A 12,394-nucleotide genomic window follows, 5' to 3' on the forward strand; every position below is an offset into this window, starting at 1 on the left:
CGAATCCGATGTTTCCGATTCACTTTAAATGACATTTAAATAATTTTAAGCCTCTCCCCATTCCCCCAAATTGCGTGACTGGCAACGATACTCTGCGCACGCTTTATGTACTTTATGTAAAAACAAGCCCTTCGGGCTTCCTCAAGAGCCCAAGAGGTCCCGAAGAGACGCAGACTCTCCCGATCTCAAGACCCGGCGCCCTTCTGCTGCTGCCCGCCGGGGGTGGCGAGGAGCGGCCGCCAGCCGAGCCGCGCCACCTCCCGCTACCAGGGGAACCCCATCCTCGCCCTTCCCCTTCCCCCGGCACGCCGGGCGCCCCGCAGTGCCAGCGGTCGCAGGGAGCGGGGACAGGGAGCCGGGAGCGCGCACAGGGTGCACGGAGTGGGCACAGGGAGCAGGGAGCGGGCACAGGAAGCAAGCACAGGGAACCGGAGCGAGCAGCCGGAGCCGGGATCGGGCAGCTGGAGCACGGAGCAGGCGCCGGGCCCGAGCGCCTGCGCGGCGGGAGCGGGGCGGTGCCACGGCGCGTCCCCGCGGGCGGGCAGGGAGCCCTTCCCCTTCCCTTCCCTTCCCTTCCCTGCCCCGGGCCTCCCCCACCGATTCCCGCTGCCCCGCGTCCCTCGCAGGGCGCCGGGCCGGCGCGGGGGTCTGTGCGCCGCGGCGCAGGGAGGGAGGGAAGGAAGGAAGGAAGGAGAGAGGGAGGCGGGGAGGGAGAGAGAGAGAGAGAGAAAGGCTGAGCCAGATCTTCATGCCACTGCAGGCAGCAGCAGCAGCAGGTAAAACCAGCCCCAGAGCATCTGCTCCCCTTCACCCGCTTGCCCCCCTCCCCGCCGGCCGCCCCGCAGACACTGTGCGCCGCCCCTCGCCCCGGGCCCCGCCGGGCCCTGTCCTCGGCCGCGGGTGGCGGCGGCGGGGCCGGGGGGGCGCCGAGGCCTGCGCGCCCCGCTCCCCGCAGCTCCCGGCCTGTCCCGCCCGCCCCCGGCGGGGCTCCCGCCGCGGCCCGGGGCGTGCCCGGCGCAGGTGCTCCCGGCGGGCGGCTGTGCAGCCAGAGCCTCGCTGCTGGGAGGTGAGAGCAGGGAGGGAGGAGGAAGCAGATTTGTCACAAGGTTTTCCCCTTTGGGTTGGTTTTTTTTTTTTCTTTTTTTTTTTTTTTTAATTGTTGTTGGTGATTCCGGCGGCAGAAGAGGGAAGTTGAAGGTCTTCGGGTTTATTTTTTTTTCCCTCCAGGCCTTGAAAAGAGAGTTTTTAGGAGCAGCTTGGTTTCGCTCCAGTGTTCCTGCCCCAGAGCCTCTCTTCCTCCCTGTTCTCACCTGCCTGGCTCAGTTTGTGCTAGCTGTCCAGTTCATTGCCATCAGTGGTAGATGTTTAACCATCACACATGTTTTTCTTTAGGATACAGGAGTTCAAGGGGTGTACAAGTTTGCATTTTAGTGCAAGGGCTGCAGTTAGCATATTTTAGCTGTTTGAGAATTTTATACGCTTAGGTTGCTATACCGTACTTATCAGTAGTTTAGTTTAGCTACATGTCCTGTGGTATTACACATCCTGGAAGCTTTATGGTCTGCTTTTAAGAGAGAGTTCCATCGTATTGGCATAGCATTGCTTTGGTGGTATATACATGTGAAAGAGGTAAACGTGTGAAAGAATCGTGTTCTGAAATGTACTGAGAGACAAGAATACATTTCTAGTTATTCCATTCAGCTCCACAGCATCCATTCTCCACTTTACTCTCGGTAATCTTGCTTACTTTCCCTTACAAAGCACTCTGAAACTTGGTTGAAAAGCACCACATAAGTCTCCTCAGACCAGTGAAACTTCATTAAAGTCCTTATTTGTCAGTTCTGTTACTTGTCATGCACTAATTCAGCTATTTACTGATGATACTTTCCTCTGTGAAACCTAAAGATTCCAAAATATGTTCCAATTATGTGGGCCTGTTGTTGCTATTGAAAAGATTTTAAGAATTTGAGGTTTATGCAACATTCCATTAAATTAGTTCATCCCACCTCTCTCTAAATCATCATCCACTTTATATTTGCAACTCAGAGGTTGAAATAATACACTGTAAGATCTAAAACTGTGCAGTAAGAACTGCAAGTAAGATTGTGAGGGATAATGATTTCTTTTTTTGAAGCTAGATTGTTTTTTTAAATTTTTGTTAATGTAATAACTGAGCTAACACAATTGTGATTACCAGTTGTCAGACTTTTTTTTTTCACTGCCATGTGGCCCATGTTTGGCCTAAATGCTGTAACTCTGAGAGTCATGTGGATGTATATAAATAGGAGTGATTGCTAAAGTTATTGCAATTAATGTTGTGTTGTAATAGCTTCAGAATGTCAGGTAAACACATACACAGCCTACTCCAAATAAGCTGGTGAATTTCTAAACTTTTTTGTGTATTTTCTGATTTGAAATTGGTAACTCGGCTATTGAGCCAAGAACAGCAGCTTACTCTTGTATGCCTTGTGAAGCCATATAGCGAATTTCAGTGCATAGCAAAATATGAGACCACAAGGAATTGCTACATTTATATGTAACTGCTTACTGGGAACGTGCTGCATTTTTTTTCCCCTCTAGATTTTATAATGATTTTATAATTTAGGTACTACAGATATGGTTAACTCCTGTGAAAACTGAACATCTCAAAAGATATTAATGGCGTTCTTTTATTAATGAGATGAAAACAAGGGTCTGTTCTCTAGCTTTGTGGATGGGAAGGCAACTAAATAAGGCTTGTACTGGTAGCTTTGTTCAACAATTAATTAAAATTATGAGATTCTTGCATGTTTTGCTTCATTTCACCTTCTCATAAATCTGAGGAGAGCCACAAACTTGATTTTTTACAAACAATTTCTATGTTTAAGCTGCAGTATTAGTAAAGCTCACTTGTCACTCAGAAATGGTTTAGAGGTTTTCTGAAAGTATTGTGCCACCTGCTAGAAAGACACTTACCTTTGAGAAAAGTAAGTGAAAACATTCCTCTCACATTTTTCTTTCTTTGCATAACAGCGTTGGCTTTACTGGAGTGTTCTTTTCTCTTTTGCTTGCACTTGCATCTTTTAGACTTTGGTACCTCATATGTACCTTGATGTGCAAGAGAAATGTGATATGGTGGAAATGTGTTACACATTCTCTGCCTGCCTATGATTTACACTAATGTAGAGATCATCTTTGCTGTCTCCGGGTTGATGTTGCTATTACAACTTCTTTTTTCACTGGGGAAGGGCTGCAAAGAACAGGTTTACACTTGGCCTTGAAAGGAATTCTGTTGAGGAAGCCTTAGAAAGTTTACTTTGCGCTCCATCCTTAGGAGTCTTATCTTAAACTGTTAGGTATGCTGCTGTAATTGACAACAGCTGTTGCTGAGAATTGTGGAGGATAGACAGTTTCTGAGATAATCAGTTGCTAGTCCATTTGAGGCTTTGTTGATTAGCGCGTGTAAGAGCATTTTAGATCAGGAGCCAGTGATGTCTGCTGAGTGCAAATGTGGTATGTTATCTAAACTGTTTGACTTAGACTCTACACTGCTCTGTAGTAAATAAGGTATAGGGTTTGTGTGCTTTTTCTTTCAGCCCAGAAAGGGCCCAAAGCAGTTCAGCTGAGTTGTGCTTTCAGAGGAGGAGGATAAACATGATAGGAGTTGCTTGCCTGTCTTTGGTTATTAGGTTAGTGAGGCTGGAACTGTGGTTTTGACCCCCAGAAGTAGGGGCATAGCTGCTACCATTTCCATTTTAGAAAGGTTGTTATTGTGGTCTGTGTTTTACTTAAGGATGTTTTTATCGCTTACCCAAATGTCTTTATTTTTCTGATGTTGCAACTTCTGTGATTAACTACTTTTACAAAAAGAACTTGAAAATTATGCAGTTTGATGTCTGCCCATTATAATCTGGTAATTCCTACTCTTTTTAGTGATGTTAAATAGAAAGAAGCACGATTACTCTAAATCTTCTGGGAATCCGTGTATGACATTCTTTGAGGAGAAATGGTTGACTGTATTTGTACTCTGACCGTTGAAATAAGCAAGAGGCAAGCTGGAGCAGTTAGTCAAAGTACATCCAGACCTTGGAGACGAACATTCAACATTTAGAGTTTATTTTTGGTAAAAGTTGATGAACTACCAAACAGAATACAAACGGATATTTTGCCCCTGTTAATGGTTAGGTGTAGATTTTCCAAAAGCACTGACCTGAAGTTTGTTGGAAATACTTAGAAGAATCACATATCACTGATACTGAACTGAACAGAGCAGAAATAAGACAGTATCATGGTGTTCTGTTTAAAAAACACCAACTTTTTTTTTCTGTACCATTTAGTTTGAGAGGCTTTTTGTTGTGTTAACAGGACTGGCAAATCATTATTTTAGGTTTATTAAAGACCACTATTACCACACTACTAATTAATCTAGTTGTATGTGTGAAAAGTTCATGTTCTTGCTTAAAGTGACTTGCATTTAGTATTGCATCTATCTTAATACATGAATGTTTCACCTTAAATGTACTACAGTGTCAGTTTTTGTCTCAGTGAGTTTGATTTCTAAACTTCTAGTTGGCTAAGCTGTTTTTTTTTTTTTTTTTTTTTAAGTGTATCAAGATAGTGAGAATCTACCATTTACTTTTCTGGATGACTTGTTTCAGTGATTCATCTTTGCCACTATTTAAAAATAAGGCATGCAATTACTGTTTGAATACATTTGAATGCATCTGTCTTTCACTGGTTCTTGTTATCTCATCTGAATTCTCTATCATATCAGACTGCCTTAAAACTTGATGTGTCCCTTTGACACTGTGTTTTCACTCCTCTCATGGTGGCAGTCCCTAGCATTTAAAGACAGATACAGATTTTTAAAATACGTAGTTTTAAAAGAACATCAGCAGATCATAGATTTGCTGGGCTGACTACTCTGGGATAAGTTTAACTAGTATGCTGATTTAAAATGTCTGTCTCACAATGTTTTTTAACATCTGATCTGGAACATCTGCTTAACAAATGAGTTGGAAAGAAAATCAATATAATGTGATACGATTATACCATTTTGAATCTTTCCAACTATAGAATGAAAGTATTTATTGACTATTTTTGATCCTTCTCTACGATTTTTAACACTTGTGCCACCTCTGTCAAGTCAAGAGCCTCTGCTGTTTTTGTGTGGTTGGTACCACTCTTGGTGGTGTCATAGGTGGATGTTTTATGTCCCTCAGATTCTACACTCTGTAATGGTAATTTATGTCGATGCTGATCCAGCCTTCCATATTCTACCTTGTTGATTCCACCTTTATTTTTTTTAACTTACACTTCTTTTAAGCAACTAGGATGAACTGTAGCTAAAATTGTCCTTTTTATTAGCTTTAGAATTGCCTCACCAAAGATAAAAGCACTCTTAGGGAAGTTTCCATTTACATGTTTTTCTATCTAAGATTTTTCTTCCTGATGAATTTTGTTCATAACACTTTTTAGCTTCTGAAATTTTGAAAACTCAGGAATATGAGCATCTGTGTGCCTTGTATGTTTACATAAATGTCAGTAATCTCTATCTGGCTATGTAATCTATCACGATCAGTAATTCTTAGACTATGCCCTATTTCTACCACAGTGACTTACTCATTTTAGCTGGTTTAATGGAATATATTATAATTTCTCTTTATTGGTTATGGTGAATGCTGTTAGAAAACTGTTGCTAATAATTTTTTAAAACTGATGTTTTTACTGTTGACAACTTAAGATTCTGAGATATTAGTTTTCATTATTAAAGATTTCAGTTTGACATTTTTCTTTTAGCAAATTAAAAATATGGGCTTACGAAAAAAATCCTACTGTTCTATAGTTTGAGCTGCTGGTCTGTAACAGACCTCTACTGTCACCACCTTCTGAGTGAGCTGTTGTATTTAACCCATAGACCTACGTACAGCCAGGATGCTTTGGTTCTGAATTATCAGGTAAGGAATGTCTGAATCATGTTTCTTGAAACCTGGATTGTGCCTGCTTGATAATAAGTGTTATTTTTATTTAGTATGTGGCTTTTATACAAATGGCATTTTGGGTTTTTCTTTTTTCTCTTGGCAAGAAGTATAGTTGTGTGATGTGCTTGGAGAGTAGACTTGAATTTCAGGAAGGTATGGAATTTGTTGAAAGTTTTAAAGAATATTTCTGGAACTGTAGAAGTGAATTTTTGGCATTTAGACTTCACTCTGATGTTAGTGAAAGAATTGTACCTGGCATCAGATGAATTGTCATCCAGGCCATTGTTTGTCACTTAACGGCCAACAGCGGATGTTTTAAAGGAACTTTCAAAAAACTTCCCAGTTTTGGATTAACTGCCATACTGTGGAGCTACTCAAATTCTAGTCAGTTTATAAGGGTTTACGATGCTGATCCTGGGTTTTGTTCCCCACAATAATTTTCTTGTTGATATGTAATTTTATATAGGTAGGTGTTTTAATTATCCATTGTAATATGTAATTATTTTACAAATCTTACAATGCCTTGTTAATAATCTACTTTCCCAATGTAATGCTCATCACTTTTTTCTCAATTGTTGAGAGTGGCATAAAGCTCAGTAATTACTTGAGCAACACTGATGATTATTTCTTATCCACTATTCTTTAACTGTGTCAACAACTAGTTTGATTTGCCAGCATGCTGGCCATTTACTTTAACTTCATTAATTTCTCGTGGTGTTGATGGTCTTCTGGGTTCAGAGATTTTCTGTTAGCACTGGTGGATGTGACCAGTGGCTCCCGCATCTGATATGATGTGGATATGCACGCTCTGTCCTCAGACTTTTTTTTCTCCACCTGTCATTGTTCACAGTAAGACAGCATTTATATCTGGCTGAAGATCCTCCTGTGTTTCACTATTGAAGCCTGACAAGTTGCAGAGTTGAAAACTGTTGTTGTATTTTCTGATCGTGCACAGTAGATTTAGATTCTCTTTCAAAATTAATATTATTCTCTTATATAGTTACTAGGTTTTTTGTCATCTCTGCTTCAAAAGTTTTTGTGGATGCTCCCACTGACCTTTCAGATGTAAATTGGACGTCTTTTAAAAGTAGAAACTTGTAAGCCTGGAGTGGTACGTTTCATTTTTATTTTGTAATCATGCTTATGTCGGCATACTTGCTTGCAATATAAAGCTGATTAAGAGAATCCAGTGTCAAGTTGATACTTTGATTTCTTGTACCTTGTTATTAACTGAACTTTATCTGGAGCATTTGTGATTAATGGTTAGTAGTTTTGTAGAACCTTTCATCTATAAATGAAAATTACATTAATAATTTTCAGTGGCAGAGAAGTGATTTACTCAAGGCCAAACAACAAATTCGAGGGGCAACTTCAGTAAACTTGGATTTTATACTATCCTAGCACTGCTAATACAGGAGTGCACTGTAAAATACTGAATAAATCTTGCAATTTAAATGCCTTGGTTAAATGGGAGAAATGAAGAGTACTTTAAACATGTTAAATAGTAAGCTGTGTAAAAGAAACTTGAAAAGTAAAATGATAGAGAAGATATGATAGTGGAGCTGCTGGAGCAAGTTAGAGGAGGACCATGAAGAGGACACAGAGAGCTGGAGCATCTCTCCTGAAGACAAGCCGAGAGAGTTGGGGCTGTTCAGCCTGGAGAAGAGAAGGCTTCAGGGGAGACCTTAGAGCCACCTTCCAGGACCTAAAGAGGGCCTAGAAAAAGCTGGAGAGGGATTTTTTACAAGGGCATGCAGTGAATAAGACAAGGGGTGATGGCTTCAGACTGAAATAGCCTAGCTTTAGATTAGATATTAGCAAGAAATTCTTTACTGTGAGGGTGGTGAGGCACTGGAGCAGGTTGCCCAGAAGTTGTGGATGCTCCATTCATGAAAGTGTTCCATGTTAGACTGGATGGGGCCCTGAGCAACCTGGTTTAGTGAAAGGTGTCCATGCCCACAGTAGGAGGGATTGGAACAAGATGAACTCTAAGGTCCCTTCCAACCCAACCCAATTCTATGTTTCTGTGATACAAGAAGAACAGTACTAATGCTTATGAGACAAATGCAAGTAAATATTCTTCTCTTAATATATATCTGATAAGTTATTTTGTAAGTGTGCTGGGAATGATAATGGAGTTATTAATTTCTTTAGTGAGACAGGTGGCTCTCTGCTGTATTCATGCTTGTTTTGCATGTCTTGCTTCCTATAAAACTTATCTCTGGTCTCAGAACGGTGGCTTGGGCACCTGCAGCATATACAACCTGCTATTTCTGTTGGCACCACATATTAAAAACGAAATGTGGGAGCCTTGCTTGTTTTTCAGTTATTCATGAGTCAGTAGCATATTGTTTTGTCCTTTGGGCCTAACTAATTTTTAATTCACATCACTTACACGTAGGCCTGTGTTGCTAATAAATATACACAGTTGGGTGAAAAGTTAATAAATTCAAATATGTAACTGGGCAATTCTTTTAAATATATCTATATATATGTGTGTATTTTTTTGTAGATTAAACCTGGTGCTGCTTGTGACAATTCCTTTTAAAGTTCATTATACCTTATAATCTTTATGTATAATGCGTAAGCAGTCTAGGCTAATGGAACAAAGATATGAACTCCTTTGATTTTCATTGTTGATTTCACATTTGTACATAAAACTTAACTGGTTGTCCCTGCCAGTTTTACTACTTCCTGAAAATATGTAGCAGATAATATTGAAAATATTCTTTTATTTTCAAGTATGCAAAAACCTTGATTCCTGTGAGTTTAATTTTTGTGACTGCATGAGAGAACTATGGGTAAGTGCAAGTAGAGGAAAGTACAACAAACAGGAAGTTTCTGACTTCATGTAATAAGAGGAAACTCATCTCCCAGTCAGTGGAAAGATTTCTTCTGAACATATCAGCAGTATATGTTCATTGTTCATAAAACACATTTAAAGTGTTCAGTCAAAAGTTAGTGCCTTGAGAACTAAAACCAAAGGAATAAAAAAGCTATTGTTTTAGATTGCTGAGTGTGTGCACTATAGTTAGGACTTGTTGAATTTTTTTTCAAATGCACTTTTCAAAAGTGGCAGTCAGTTAGAATGAATGAGGATGTTTAATGAATGAGGGTAAACTTTACCCAACTTTTATTTATTATACTGCCCATGAGTCTTGATTTAAAGGTTGCTTGATTCAGATGCAGGATGACAGTTGAGGCTCGACTGCAAGTCAGGGGATTGGAAAGACGTGTAAGGGACAGATGGAATGAGCTATGTATAGGGCAGAATGTACCTGCTGCATTTCCAGTTGATTACCAGCTGCTTGTGGCCCCTTTCATACTACGCATTTTTCAAAACTGTGTATGAACCCAAGCTGTTTGCTGGTTGCTTTTGGTTCCCACATTTGATCAGTGAATTTGCTGATTCAACACATCCTCAGGATAGTGTGTCAAACTTCAGTTTGCAGAGATGGAAACACTGCCCAGTCTTTTGTCTCTTACGACTTTTGTCTTGAGCCTTTAGTGCATTCTTTGGGGTGAAGCGCGAGGAATTCCGTACCTGGAAAAAAAAGAAAGACTTATACTGGCCAGCTACAAGTTAATTTTTAATAATTATATCTGATGATGATGTCATACTGTCTTTACCCACAAATGCAGAATCCATTTTTCACAAGGTTCAGTCCTTATGAAACTGGGGAGAATCAAAGACCAGTAGCAGCCAGCAGCTACTGTCACTGGACATAGCTCCGCTTTGACATTTTGCACAACTGGGATGGATTGAGGTCCACATACAGAATGAACAAGTGGCACTATCAGCTGTTGCAAATCCCGCTGAGATGCTTTGTTACTTTAATAGCACTTCTGTGCACTCTAAAGCCTCGGTGATTGGAGAAAGTCCTAGCTTGTTTTTAGTACGTTAAAGATTTTTATTCTGGTCTTTAGGGATTTTTAGATAAACTGTCAAAATTCTTGTATATTAGATGGAAAATATGTAGTTCTGCCTGTAAGTCAGTATTCAAGACTGACATATGCCAGGAATTAGAGCATGCTGTTGCTGTTTCATAGCTGTTGAGGGAGACTAGATTTTTATATTAATTTACAGTAATAGTGTATGATCAGTCATGGTTATAATTTCCACTGTGAGTAATTTTATCTGAGAAGAGGGCAAATGTGGGCTGAGTGAACATCATTTTACTACTTGTAACAGCTTACCCAGATTGGGATAAAAGTATGTTGTTAGACTCATGCTATAATTTTTGTATATTGACTGGAGTGCTTAATCTTGTAGAGCTGCTGTTAATTATCATTTAGTCCATAAGCATGTTAGACATCTCCTAATACAGGTAGTCTTTTGCTAGTGTTTCAAGGTAGCTTTCAGTAATACTCAGGATAATATTCCATTTTCTGTTATGCATAGAAGCTTCAGATTCACCCCATTCTCTTCCAGAAGTAATGGATCAGTCTAGCTCAAGCCATAGGAGCTTGAAAAAGAGCAATGGCTGGATAGAAAGTGGATGACTAGCACTTAAACCAGTGGGTTTAAAAGGAAAGCTTTCAATATAAAGCTTATTAACAGGCACTGAATAGTCTTCCCTTTTTTTTTTTTTTTTTTTTAAGCACTGAGCGTGTATTTTTGATCCCCCTTTCCTGTTTCTCTGCAGTCTTGCTCTGCCCTAATGCTTGCAACCCTAGACTTTCCTAAGCATGAAAGAAGCCAGCATACTTCTAAGAGTGCATGTTCTGGAAAAATGGAATAAAATCAAAGCCAGCTACACAGAATGTGTGTCTTGAACTGGCCATTACTTATTTTTGTTTTGGTTTATTACAGTGTGTGTCTCAACGTCTTGTTTGCCTGATTTTTGTGCATGTCAAGCTCTTCTACTTCTGTGTTTTCAGGCCATGAGGAGGTCCAGCTGCAACAGAAATAATTGTAGGGTAGTGTTGTGGTTTAACCACAGCAGGCAGCTAAGCACCACATAATTGCTCACTAGAAAACAAATGTGGGCTAGGAAGAATAAGATAAGATACAGTGAAGATACAGCATTAGATACTGAAGCAGACTGTACTGGCTCACTGTATTTGTGGAAGTAATGGAACACATAGACTTCTACAGGGGTTTTTACTGAGGTTGTCTTCTGTTATTGTTAAATATACAGTGAAAAAGATGTAAACAAAAAGAATAACATAAAATTAGTATTGAGGGGCTTGGTCATTAAAGATGACTGTCTTTACAGTTATTGATTTGCAACCAGGGAGATGAGCATTTTAGAGGCTGTGCACTGCATGGATTGATTGGGAGGCAAGTTGAATCTCATGAGTGAGTGGGATAAATGAGAATTTTTAATGTATAGGTAGGTTGACTCTTATATGTATAGGTCTTATGGAAAACAACAAAAACATTCACTGAGTTTTCGATGAGACCTGAATATATTGGAAGATGAAGAGGAGCTGATGAAGATCACCTCCTCATTGTGAACCTGAGTGGTGGAAGTGGTGACAAAGATGTATTTGATACTGAAAGGAAAAAGTGGTCAAGGTTTTCTCATTTTTCTCAAACATTCAATTTACTTTAGAAAGAAATATATCTATAGTAGTATATTACATTAAGCTGACACTTTCTGATGTACTCAGTATACTGTCTATACTTTCATGTCTTAAAAAAAAAGGACTCAAGTTGCCAGCAGGTCTCCAGATTGCTAATACTGTATTTCAGCTAATATTTTTTACTCACCCTGACTAGACAACTCTTAAAATTTTTATTCAGGTTAACTTCAGAGTAAGTGAAGGTTGGGTAGCAGTTTCATTTTTTCAGTGAGAGAATTTATCTTTCAAAATCCTGAGTTGCACTTTGCAATGATTTCATCATTGAAAAGTATGCTGAACTGACAGCAATAAATTAGCTGCCATTTCACTTGAGACTAATTCCTGTCTACAGTTAAGAATTTTTCTTGGTGAAATGTTATGGCCATGCCAATTTTATACTTGTTCATTTTGCTTAGTTTTGAAGGAAGTGAAACAAGTGTCAGTTCCAGAATTCTGTTTTAATAGCTGGTCATGGGTTTGTCATGATTCATGATTCTGTTTATAGCATCCACTGGATAGTGACTTTTTATGTAGTCCCTTCTGATATACTAACCTCTTTCCTATAACTTGAGATAAGTTTCTCTAGCTTCACTAATTAATGTTTCAAAGTATTTTTACTTTCATTTGACATTTGCCTTTTCTAAGGCTGAGGCCTCTGAAACTGTTAGTTCCTCTCAAAGTCTCTGCCAGCATTGTGATACAGTGACACAGGTGAAATGACAGTGAAACGAAATTGAAATGCAGGTAGACTTTCTAATCACATGTACATGTAAACAAGTGAAAAACATCTAAGTGATATCTGTCATCTTGCATGGGTGAAAAATAGAGAGAAAATGTTTGTCTTTGACAGAGGACATTTGCTTTCA

At 39.6% G+C, this 12,394-nt stretch overlaps 1 protein-coding gene across 5 annotated transcripts in view; it reads left to right on the forward strand.

Moving 5' to 3' along the window:
- Positions 1-651: 651 nt before the first annotated feature.
- Positions 652-12,394, forward strand: part of TBC1D5 (TBC1 domain family member 5) — a 315,237-nt gene continuing 303,494 nt past the window's right edge. For 2 of the 5 annotated variants that reach the window (XM_050307600.1, XM_050307606.1), the window contains exon 1: positions 652-776. The gene's annotated coding sequence lies outside the window, so the exon portion shown is untranslated. The remainder of the gene's footprint in view (positions 777-12,394) is intronic. The other 3 variants (XM_050307620.1, XM_050307614.1, XM_050307625.1) reach the window with 3 other exon arrangements.

Source organism: Myiozetetes cayanensis, unplaced genomic scaffold (genome assembly GCF_022539395.1).
Source record: "Myiozetetes cayanensis isolate MyiCay16 unplaced genomic scaffold, myiCay2020 scf1, whole genome shotgun sequence".
Lineage (NCBI taxonomy): Eukaryota > Metazoa > Chordata > Aves > Passeriformes > Tyrannidae > Myiozetetes > Myiozetetes cayanensis.